This window comes from Haliaeetus leucocephalus, unplaced genomic scaffold (genome assembly GCF_000737465.1).
Source record: "Haliaeetus leucocephalus isolate CR32 unplaced genomic scaffold, Haliaeetus_leucocephalus-4.0 Scaffold362, whole genome shotgun sequence".
Lineage (NCBI taxonomy): Eukaryota > Metazoa > Chordata > Aves > Accipitriformes > Accipitridae > Haliaeetus > Haliaeetus leucocephalus.
The window spans coordinates 8,262,373-8,275,116 of record NW_010972798.1 but is presented as its reverse complement, the minus strand read 5'-3'; positions in this window follow the sequence as shown (position 1 = coordinate 8,275,116).

The window sequence follows — 12,744 nt, the reverse complement described above, 5'->3', positions numbered from 1 at the left end:
TTTTGCTGGATCCTACACATCACATGCTTGGAGGGAGTTTCTCTGCCTATGAACATACTCACTAAGTTCCTGGTCTTGCAAACCCTTAACAGGCATTAACATAAAACCTCTGAGAAATTATGTGGAAAGGAAGATGACCAGGCCCTACTGAAACTCTGTTCCTCTCCCTGAGTTTAATTAATCTGTCCACAGGCTTAAGCTGTTCTGAAACACTTTGTGGAAGACAAAGGCAGGGCAAGGAGAGCTCCGGAGGAGCTAATGATCCATGGAGAGCACTACTGAGCTGGCACGGGGGCTCTGCTTGTCGTGGTCCTGTGAGCACATGCCACGGTGGCTGGTGTCCTGGTTTCAGCTGGGGTAGGGTTAATTTTCGTTCTAGTAGATGGTGTAGTGTTATGTTTTGGATTTAGTATGAAAATAATGTTGATGATAACACACTGATGTCTTCAGTTGTTGCTAGGCAGTGTTTATACTAAGTCAAGGATTTTTCAGCTTCTGATGCCCAGCCAGCAAGAAGGCTGGAGGGGTACGAGAAGTTGGGAGGGGACACAGCCAGGGCAGCTGACCCAAACTGGCCAAAGGGATATTCCAGACCATGTGACATCATGCCCAGTGTATAAACTGGGGGGAATTGGCCAGTGGGGGCAGATCGCTGCTTGGGAACTAACTGGGCATTGGTCAGCAAGTGGTGAGCAATTGCATTGTGCATCACTTGTTTTGTGTGTTGCAATTCTTTTATTATTATCATTACTGTCATTTTATTATTGTTACTATTATCATTATTATTTTCTTCCTTTCTGTTCTATTAAACTGTTCTTATCTCAACCCATGAGTTTTACTTTTTTCCCCAATTCTCTCCCCCCTCCCACTGGGGGTGGGTGGGCAGTGAGTGAGCAGCTGCGTGGTGCTTAGTTGCTGCCTGGGGTTAAACCACGACACCCATATATTTGACTGTTTGCAGTCAATGAATGAGTCTCAATGTCTCTGCTGAGAGAGACATCAACTCCATCAAGGCTGGAGTTTCCTTGGTTTGCATTTCTGCACATTGCACAAACTTATTTACTACCCCTGAGAGCCGTCTTCCATAGACCCCCACGCCTGCGTGCGATGGCTGCAGCACTGACCTCTCCAAAGCTGGATTTGCAGAGGAACTTGAAAGTCTGTGCACTGCCTCCTTCAAATGCAGACCTGAGCTCTGTAGTGACCCACTGTGAGCCACCACGTCGGTGGTGCCTGGCCAGCGTCTACATGCTAGGAGCTTTCTCTAGCCAGCTCTCTCAATGACAGAGCTAGACCTGATCTGTATAATAGACCTGCTCCCTCCCGAGGGAAAGCTCTGCACCATCATCTTTTTCCCTTAACCAGACAGACAGACCGATGAACCTTTGTAATACTGGGAACACCAGCTACTAACAAGGTTGGCCAATGCCTGGGACGTCTGGGGGCTGCAGGCGTCTTAGCTGAGCTCTTCCTGCTCAAGAGAAGGCTAATTAATCAGCTCTGCTATTCTGGCATCACCCAAAAGTGAAAATACTTTCTGGCAGGGCAGCAGGCACAAAATTAGCTGCTGCATTAAACTGCCAAATCTCCTTTACTCCTTTATTAGTTGCATTTGGTGATGATGAGGAGTGAGGCATTAACTAGTCCCTGATGGATAAAGAAACTATTACTCTGCTTTCTCTTTGCAGCAGGGAGGAGGAAATAGGTTTTATTACTGAGATTTCCTTGAAGACATTCACTTGACTTTGTGGCATCAGAGACGGAAGAGAAATGAAGAACACAGAAATCTTGGCACAGCAGGAGAGATTGTGCACAGATAATAAAAGGGAGAAGTACTGGGTCAATTGGGGTCTGAAATATACTTAGGTGATTGAATCCTTGTGTCGGGTCGAAGCTCTGACGATCTGCTGGGCTCAACTAATTCCAGCATTACAGACAGGATCTCTGTGCTAGCACTCTAGGGCCTAAACTAGGAAACTTGCTAGGAACACACATCCGTGATGCATTAGAATAGAATAGAATAGAACAGAATAGAAATTTTAGGTTATTAAGTCTTTTTTTCTCTTCTTTTATTTTTTAGGCCTCAATCCTGGCTAACATGGCATGACCCTACTAAAAGAAGTACGGACTGGAAGAACCTATGCGAATCACTTTATCCATGTTCTGAAATCTCAGAGGGTTCACTCCTGAGAGATCTGTGTCCTCCACATACATCCATGAGTCACAGCGTGGAATGGCAACCTCTTCAGCCACCACAGCTGTATCCAACAAGGGCCATGAACCAAAGCTCCACATACTAACTGCAGAAGGAGGTGGTGATAAGGGCATGGGGCTGGCTGCCAGGTTTGTAGCCAGGTTGCAGGACACATGGTGCGTTCTGCTATCTCTGCTCCAGGGCCAAAAAGAGGGGCAGAGATCAGTCAGTCAGAAATGGGCAGAGATCTATTAAATCACTTTGGAATGAGATGCTGAATTTCCTAAGGCATAATCCCAAATTCTTGAATTTTCTTGCCATTTCAAAGCAAGACAAACACAGCCTGGACACAGATGTCCAAGAGACCTAGAGCATACAGGAGCAGGAGGGCAAAGCTGGTACAGAGTTGACCTAAGCATGGTGGGGGACCAACGGTCTATAAACAAACAGAGGGTGGAAATTGGAAGAAGCACGCTAACCATGTGAGGAAAGAGGTCCTGCAACAGGCAGCCAGAGGCAAAAAGCCAACCTGGCGAGTTTGTAGCTGCCAAAGAGGATGTGGTGGCCCAGAGGTGTGGGACTGAGCTCCAAAACCCACCACGTCCCTCCTCCTCTTGGTCAATGAGAGACCATCCTCATCTCGTGGGGTTCTGGTGTGTGGAGCCCAGGCACTGGGAGGGCTGGGAAGGGGAACCACATGAAACCATCTTGTCTCATCACTTCTGACACTGAGAGCAGATGACATGGGCTGGTGGCCAAGGGATACCCTCCTGACCAGGGTGCGTTTGAACCTCCCAGGAGGGAAAGTTCAGGCTTCTGGCTCCGGAGCTGGCTTGAATATCAGCATGGCACGGTAGGATGAGCTTGCCTCACAGAAGAGGTCCACCGAGAGCCTGGCAGTGGGCAGAGCTTTGCTTCAGGCAGGCCTTGCTGGCTGCTGCTCAGGGCACTGCTCCCCAGCTCTCCTGCACCTCCGATCCTCCCGCCTCCCTCCGCCTCACTCTCCACATCTACAACGTGAAGCTAAAGCTAATTACAGCCCCTAGAGTGGAGCTGCGTGGCTTGGCTTTACTCGCGTTTCGAAAACGCTCGGAGATGAAAGGTGCTTGAGAGAGCAGAGTATTGTTGTTACTAATAATTACAAAAACTAACCAAATATTTGTCTAGCAGCATCCATCCCTGCTGCTGTTTCTTACGTGGAATACACAAATGCTCTGACTGCCAAACCGAAGACCCAGAATCACTACATCAGCCCTACAGTATCGAGAAGGGGGGCAAAAATTGCCTTGGGTCTAAAAAGGGTTGTCTGTTCCAGCAATTAATTTAATTGGCCTAAATATCACCCAGGTATACTGCAGATCCAAATTGCTCACTGACAACAAACCCAAACAGGGCCCACAGGCTGCAAGGCAGCAGGTTAAACACTGCCTCTGAAGCTGCTGAGCTGATCCTGGCACCCAAGTATTTTTTCTCCTGGTATTCGCCATCGCTTGCTGCTGTGGAGTCAGGCTCTTGTAAAATGTTTATCAATGCCTGGGCATCTTCCAAACTGAGAAAGGGTGCATGAGGAGAGAAGCGTCCCCTTGCAGTCAGCAGGGACTGGATTTCATCACTTGTTTTAATTCCCGTCTTTATAATTTTATTGCTTTTTTCCCCCCTGTTTTCTAATAAGCTCTTCTAACACCTAATAAAATCAGTCTTTTTCCCTTCTACTTACCTCCCCCTGCTGCCATCGCGATTACCTAGACAAGAAAAATACAGAGCACGGGGTCCTGCAGGCTGAGGTATTACTGACTGATTTCAACCGACGTGAGCAGAATAGGCAATACACTTCAATGTCATGGTATTTTGATTCCTCCTTCTTCCGTATTGTGTGAAATATCTGAAGGGGACAAACACCAAGGAGTGAGAAGAATTCTTTCGGGTCATATAGCCAAAAATGAAACTAAGAAAGGAGCCATTTCCAAAGAGGGAGATGCAGTCAGCTGTGCAATAGTTATCTGTAATAGATGGCATCTCTCACTGACGTGATCTCTATTATCCTCCTATCTCAGCATCTCGCAGTCTTTAATAGATTCTTCCCTCCAGCATCTTTGCGAGACAGTGCCATTGTCCTATATGCATTTTACCAACTGGGACCAGAAGCACCAACAGGCCAAGACCCAGCTCCCCTAACCTATGTTGGCAACCAGTTCCCACTGGTCCCAGCCTAAAAATCCATCTGTAATCTGGGCACTACACTATTTAACTGTGAATTTATTTGCAAAGGTAGATAAAATGCTCTCTGACCACAGAGAGGCAAACAAATCTCATAAAACCCAAGTTTGTTATTTCCTGCTCTGCTTTCAAAACAAAACACAATAATTTTAGCAGACAATTAAACTCCCTGATTTCCAAGGGAGGCAGGCACACAAATACTTTTGAGGATCTGAGCCCACATGATTATGTAAGGAATTAGCAGGAGGGAATTAACCCAATCGCTGGAGCATCCTTGTGGAGAGGATCTCATCCACACTTGGGGCTGCCATATGGGAACATGCCGGAGTGAAATATAAAACCCAGAAATACTTAACGTTTAAATCAGGGAATTGCCAGAAAATGTCACAACTTTGCTCCAGGTCAGGGGAACGGCTGACCTGGCCCCTCTCTGCCTCCTGCCTCACCACCATGCTGCCTTTACTCCCCGAAGCCAGGAAAAACAAGCCCAAGGTTGCACATACCCCTTCCAAGCACGCGGGACCTCCGTGCAGGGCAGACAGAGCAGAGGCAGCTGCCTGTGGACTGGTCGTCCACACGTTGCCCTCTGTGCATAGGTATAGGCTCTTTGGGGGGCGGACAGTCCCCGGGCACCCACAGGAAATTTGGCAAGGGGGCCAGAGGTGCCAGTGTGCCAGCCCCACTCCGAGCAGCCGCAGGGATGTGACGACGAGGCAGCACGAGCGCAGCATTTCCACGACTCGGCAAAGATCTCGCATTCCTCCCTCCACCCCGGGGCTGCTTATTAAATATGCTGTCATATTAAAACAAAACTACTCCGAAAAATAATAATCAGTAGAAGCGAGCAGGATTCGGGGAAGTAATGGAGAAGTTTGTGGGCCTGATCCTGCTCTCCCTCAGGCCAGGGTAATGAGGAGCACTGGGTGAAGCCTCTGGGAAGGCAGGTCCGAGGCAGGCTCCTTCATTCCAGTCTGGGTGGGTCAGAAAGGAGATCTGGCCCCTTTCCCATATTTAATGCTGTCACAATTGACTTTATCACGCTGAAACCGGTGGAGTTGTCTGCAGGAGCGAGGACTGCAGCAGCAGCAGCAGCACCCTGGCAATGCAGAACGCAGCCGGGGAGAACCAACCCTCCCTGCCCGGGATGGATGCAGCTCTCATCGCGGCACTGACAATAAAGCATACCTTTCCCGGGCAGGCAAAGGCTGCCTGAACTGTCACTTTAATTGAAACCTTCTGCAGTCGTATACTTCACCTTATGTTTAATGATTCACCTCTTAAGCAGCCCACTTGTACCTTTGTAATCTTTCTGAAGGTTAACTTGTTGATCCTAGAAACTTGCCTGGAGAGAGCGAGGCAATTTGCAGGGAGGCTCGGAAGAAAAAAATTATCATGTTTTCTGATGAAAAGTGTTTTTCTTGAGGGAGAAGGAAGGAGAAATAAATTGCATAATTCAGAAGAGCCGATGAGACTTCGGAAAGAAAAAAGAAAAGAAGGAAAAAAAAAAAAGGAAAGAAATGTCCATAAAAAAATAGGAGGGGTGGGGGGAGCAGTGGGGTTTAGTTTCCAGCTCCTGGGAGACTTTTTATTTCTGCTTTATAGGAATTAAAAATATATTTGTCATTTACTAGATTAAATAAAAATAATTCTAGAGTTAAATTATTGTTAGGACATTAAGAGTTACGTTCTTATGGGTAATAATCTATTTGTAACACTGTAATGGAGTAACTGGCAGTTTCATACAGCTTCGGGATCGATCCTTCCCTATTTGCCATGTACCTATGCAAATAAATATCCCATTCGATTCATGTCCATATCGTAGAATCTGCCTGCTTCTTTCTTACTCCTTTAATATTTAATTATTTAAAACAAGGAGAAATCCCACGGGAATTTTTGTCTCAAAAAATAGCTGACTTATTCTTGTCATTTGAGAATAACAGAAAAAGATGAGAAAATCTCATTCTTTTTAAGTCCTAAAACTGAAACTCAAATAAGAAGGACAAGGAGAAAAAATCTTAAAACCCAGAAACCAAACTTCCCCCCTCCCTTTTTACATGAATATTCTGGTTTTTACTGTAGCTATTCATAGTCGTACCTAAATGTAGTCTATAAATCTACTAATATATTATTTAACACTCTAACTACTGGTATAAAAAATTATAAAATATTCTGTTGGCAATACATTTAATTGAATTCTTTTCAGAGACAGCTTGTTATTGCCAGACATGCTTTTAAAGATAGTACAGAAAAATAAAAGAATTTCAGGAGGCAGTAAAACAAATAATTACCATTTTCACCATTACTTCCAGATACCCTCCAATGCAGTCACTAAATCCTTTAAGCCTAAATCAAAGGGTTTCAGTGAACAAAATTGTACAGATCATTTCAAAGAATATAAAAATTACGTCAATATTTTATTTGAAGAGAGAAATTGAATTTCACGTAGCATTCTACTGGCTGAGACGTTCGAGGAGTTACTAAAAAAATAAAAACCAAAACACAAACCCAGGCTGGTTTAGCCTGAACTTTAGAGGCCTGTTTCAAAATGATCAGGATCAATGCAAATCCCTCTTAATTTCAATGTGCTTGTGTCTGTAAAACTTTGAGGCATCGTCCTTCTTCTTAGGCTTTCTTCTGCTTTTTAATGTCAGGGATCTGCAACATTCTCCAAGGCATGAGTATAACAGTAATAAATCATACTATTAACCACCCAAAGCAAGCACTGCCTTTATTCTTTTTATTTTTTTCCCCCAACAAAGCAACTACTTTCGTATTAGGTTTGAACTACCTCAGCATAACTCCTTATCAGGAAAGTATCTGTAGGGGTTAGTGAGGTTTTTTTAATCTTGACAGCTGAAAGTTGACAGGTCTGCTGAAAAGGAAAGAGGTCAGTAGTGCCGCTCAGCCACGGGCCAGGGATTTTCAGCTTCCACAGGTCACACGCTTCATATTTTTGTGGGTGCCAGGATGACAAGATTTGGGGACAAGCAAGGGACTGGGCTGGGGATGCTGACCCCGCGAAGGGTCCCCTACCACGTGCCCTGCCAGGCGGCTTCACACCCGGCACAGCCCCTCCGAGGCACTGCCAGGCTTTGGTCCATAATCGGTTAAAAATTGATTGGGACTGGTGAGGGGTGGGAGGTAATAATCTGTGTCTGGAAAACCTCTGGATGAAGTTTCCCTTTTAAATCCAAGATGGAGCAGAGATGGCAGAGGGCTGTTGGTGCTCGGCGGGACGGGGACAATCCTTACGCACCCCCGGTAACTGATATTTACTCGTGGTCAGCGTTTGGGAGGTGAGGCAGGCAGAGAGGCAGATATCTCACTCTTTTGCCCATGTGGGAGGAAAGTCATTTTTGACAGGCAAGTCTCCACTGTCTCCTGGCAGCAAGAGCCGAGCAGATATGCCAGTTATTTGGGCAATTTTGCAGGAATATTATCCTGGGGTTTTATCTGAGCGCAGATGTGCAGCCCTCCGTCATCGGAGCGGTTCCTCTCACGGGTTATTGGTCCGAGTGCGATTCGTTACCCCAAACGGGGTGTCCGCACATGGCACCGAGGTGACAACACGCTCTCAGGCGGTGCGGGGAGCCGTGTCATTGCACAAAGGCGCTGCAGGCCGCCGGCCCCACGCCCCTCCGCAGTTTTTGGCTGTCTGTCCCTCCCTCCATCCGTCTCTCCATCCCTCTGGTCCTGTCCTCCAGGGCACCCCGTGCTCCCCCCCCATACCAGTCCACCTCCAGATACCAGCAGATGCCGAGCAGTACCTACGGCCATCTAAAGCCTCTGCACAAAGCGTGACGGGACCAACGCAAATTGGGACGGGGGCTCATGGATGGGCAAGTGGTTGGTGGGCTGACTGGGAGCCGGGCTGGGCGGGGGTGAGGTACGGTCAGGTGTGCCCAGGGCGTGCTGGAACAGCCAGGCTTTACCATGACATTCAAGTTTTTCCACTTCCAGTCCTTTCCCTAGCAGTAAGGACCCAGCCAGATCACAAACACTCCAATTAAAACAAAAAAAAAAAGAAAAGAAAGCAAGAAAAAGGAGCCCCGATGAGTATCGCAGTACTCCCCTCCCTGCCATTTCCATACGCCCGGCTGCTGCTCCCTCTTCTCCTCCCAGCCAGAGCCCATGCCTCTTCCGATACCCAGGAAAACATTTTGTTCTGCGTTAAAGGCTAAAGCTAACACATGACCAGCAAGAGGCAGCAGTTTGTTTAGCTCTTGGAGTTTATTTTAATTGTGGCCTTGTTTTGTAATGAGGACGGCTGCGGCAGGGGGAGCCTTCTGGGATCCGGGGGGCTGTTCCGGAGGAGTTTCCTTATCAATAAAAAGAAGTCTCGTCTATTTAAGTTAACAAGAACTGGATGGAATGCATGCTCAGCTGCTTTGTTTTCTTGCAAGTTAAACTGTACACATTTGCTTATTAAGGATTTCAGTGGCTGTCTGGGCTCGCAGGTCCCCTCCAAGTGCTACCTTTAACATCCCCAACCTCCACTGGGGAGGAAGGAGGGGGAAAGAGACGGGCCCTGCGTTCATGCTGACAGGCAGAAAACAGCCTGGTAAACCTGAGTAGTTTGTTATGATGATGCATGAAAAAAAGGAGGAAAAAGAGAAAGATCATGTGATTTTTATGCAAATCAGGTGAATTGGACGGTTAAAAAAACCCTAAATGTCAGGTAGATAAGATCACATACACCTAGAGCAGTGTCATGATATTCTTTGTACGTTACATTCATACTGGAAACCAAAACGTGTTACAGAAATCAGACACCCACAAAAAGCTCTGAGATTGCACTGAGAACAGGTTCCTGCAAAGCACCAACCTCTGACAAAAAAAAAAAAAAAGAAGAAAAAGGAAAAGAAAAAAAGTAGGTTAGATTAGAAAACAAGATAGTTCAATTCAGCCAGGGAATAGGCTGTCCCCGTGCAGTGTGCAGCCTGGCCTCGGTGCACACGCATTAATATGCACAAAACTCCTTTTAAGTAACATTCATGCAGCGGCACCCGGCTCTGAAACGGGCAGGCTGCTCCCGCAACCCATCCTCAACTGCCACGGGGAAGGGGAGAGAGTTATGGGCTCTCTTCTGTCAGGCTAAACTTTTCTCACCCAGACACGTTTTTTTTTTCTTTAAAAGTCCTGGCAGCTATTTTGCGAGGGGATGGGTAAGCCTCATGGCCTGAAGGAGTTAATTTCAAAAGAAAAAATTATAGTGGGGCACTGTTTATTTAAGCAGTATTTTGTAAAAGACAAGACACTTCTTTCCAGAGGTGCAGTTCACCTGGGAAAAATACGCATTGGCCTCGACACCGCTTAAAAACCCGCTCCGTGTCCCCTGTGGGGGAACGACCCAAACCCCTGGGGGCTCCCATCTCTGCCAAGCAGCACCTCCAGCTCTGAGGGCCTTCAACATCAAACTGCAGCTCTCAGGGAGAGCTAAATAATTTCACACCACTTTGTGCCCCGCATGCCAACACGCAGGCAGAGGGGTTGCTTTTCCCCTGTGGAGTTTTGCCGGGGGCGGGGGGCGGTGGAGATGCTGGAGTGGGACGCCCCGCGGGTGGGTTCACGGCACCTGTAGCGATGCCCAGCGCTGCTCCTGCCTCCCATCCCACTCCACAGAGCTGCTCCGGTGTGCCCAGGAATACCCCTGCCAAATCCAAGGGGACTGTTTTCCAGCAGCATCGCCCCCATCCCGGCATTGCCACCGCTTCGCAGGGCGGCGTGTTGGGCTTCGAACCCCTGTCTGGGTGAGGGGCTCTCTGCAGGGTAGGGGGGTGCTGTCAAGAGGGGGGGGTGCGTGGGGCTGACCCCCCACAGCGGGGTTACCGCAGCCCCCCACCAGCCGGGCCGAGCCGCTGCCCCTCCACGTGCCGCACAGGCACCTCGTGGGCGTGCGGGAGCCGTCCCCAGGCCGAGGCCGGCGGGGAGCGTCCCGCAGCCAACATGGGGGCTGCTGGTGGCTTCCCACCTCCCCCAGCAACCCTCCACACCACGGGGCCACCTTCTCCCCCCCACAAGCGAAGCCGCTTGCCGTCAGCCGGCGGAGGCGAGGGCCGCCCTGGCAGCCAACACCACCGCCACCGGCTGCCGAGCCGGTCCCCGGGGCTGGGACCCAGATGGGACGGGCAAGGGAAGAGGGTGACAAGGCCTTGCTCGGCACTGATGCCTCTGGCCAAGGCGGGGGGAGAGGGGTCCCGGGGAAATGACCCCGTCCCCGGTACCCCGAAGCCCTCGGCGAGGCACCGCAGGGACCGCGGCCGCTTTTTTGGGGGGCAGAAGGAAGCGGTGGGAGGTGGGGGCGGGTGGCAGGAGCCTCTGGGGAGCTGCAGCCGGGCCCTGGGTGACGGTGAAGGGGGAAGAGAAGGTACGGAACCAGAGAAGAAAGGCCAAACACCCCGTGAAGGCGCCCAGGCCGCCCAGTTCCCAGCCCGAAGGGGATGCTGGTGGCTGCTCTCTACATCTACGAAGGGGGTTAGAATGGAAACTCTGATGCAAGCCCAGCTTGGCAGTGGCCAGGCAGAGCGAGAAATCCCCCCCCTAAAAGTGCTACTTGAACAGAAGCCGTGCTCGACCTCGGGTCTCCACCAAAAAATAAAAACCCCAAGCGGCAGCCCTCTCGCCGCTCCCGAACGTCCCGCAGGCGCTGGGCTTCTCCGGGCACACGCTCCGGCTAAAGCGAAAGCGTCACACGCTGCAGAGAAATGACAAACAGAAAAGATCTGCCCCCCCCCCCAACCCCCTTCCTTTTAATTTCATTGCTGTAAAAAAAAGAAAAAAAGAAAAGAAAATCAAAATCCCAGAGCAGAGTTTATAGGATTGGGTCCGTTCCTCCTTCGGCCACTCGCAGACACCCGGGGAGCCCCCTCCGTGCCCGGGGCCGGGATGGGAGTCGCAGAGCTCGGAGCTGCGCTCGCTCCCTGGGAATTACATATTGCTTTTTAACTACAGGAAAGCCGTCTCTCCAGCATATCTGTACCATCTCAAGTGTCTCGGGAGTACCATCCCTGTCTTGCCACCGGGCGATTTTTAATGATAAGATGAGTCGGATTAGCAGAAGGGCTTTCTTCCTAATTTTTTTTTTTTTTCCCCTCGTTGCTTTAAAGCGTTTCGGTTCAGGAGCTCAGCTGAGAAATCAAAATAAAAAGCAGCACCCGAGGACTTTGCGTCCAAGGTGGCCGCTCCGTGGGGCTCGGCGGTGGCTGAATCAGTAGCTCTGAGCAATTGCATTAGCGGACCGAGGGCACCGTGACCCGCGGTGGTTATTCTCGTCAACAAATTTCTATTAATTGCCACGGCCCGGGAATGCCATCGCAGCCCGGAGCGCACCCTCCCTCTGCTCCCCGCCACGGCACCTCGCAGCCCAAAACACCCGTGGGGACAGGAAAAAAAAGAGACTTGCGATCTGCTGATGTAGCCCCCCCCCCCCCAAACCCTCCCAGCAGGCCCGCTCGAAAGAAACACGCGAGGCTGGGGGATAAAGAGGCACGAATCTCCTCGGATTTACACACAGGGCCATACATTTCCATACAGGACCCGGGGAAGGCTGGAGTGACGGGCCCCCCTCCCTCCGCACCCCCCCAGCAAAACCCACCCGAGATATGGATTGCAAAGGTTTTGCACTGTTTTTCTCCCCCCCCCGCGCCACCCCACGCCTCCCAGCAAAAGGCCTTTTTGCCCAGCAATAGGCGAAAAGTGCCGAAATAAAAAGCCCTTCCAGAAAAGCCAACGCGGTTTTGCAGCCCCAGCACGGTCCGACATTTCCATACAAGCAAAGTATTTACAGACTTACAGGTTATTTTGCAACAATAACAACAACAGCTACAAAGAATTAACCCACCACTCCAGAGTCCTGGAAAGGAAAAGAGAAAAAGGATCAAAAAAAAAAAAATTTTTTTTTTTTTGGTCTGGAGAATCCTGGCAAAGAAATTAAAAAAAAAATTAAAATAAAAATTAAAAGCAAAAAGGAACAAGAGAAGGGGAGCGCGGGGGGGTGGGGAGGGTGTCAATAAGGAAAAAGCTTCTTTCCCCGAGAGTAAATCCTGTCGGAGGCCGTAAGCCGAGCGTGGCTGTTTGCAAAAATTATAAAACAAGCTGATTGAGGGAAAAATACGAATAATAGAAAAAAAAAGTAAAAATCCAGTGCAATGCAGCAGGATCCTGGCTTTGCTCGCTTGGCTGTTGGTTTTTTTTTTAGGGGGGAGGGTTGCTGTTTAAACGCAAAAGTGCCCCCCCCGCCCCAATTTAAATATAAAATAATAATTAAAAAAAAAAAAGGCAAAAGGCGTATTTTTTTTTTTTTCAGATCTCTTCCTTTTTCTCTCTCTTTCGGA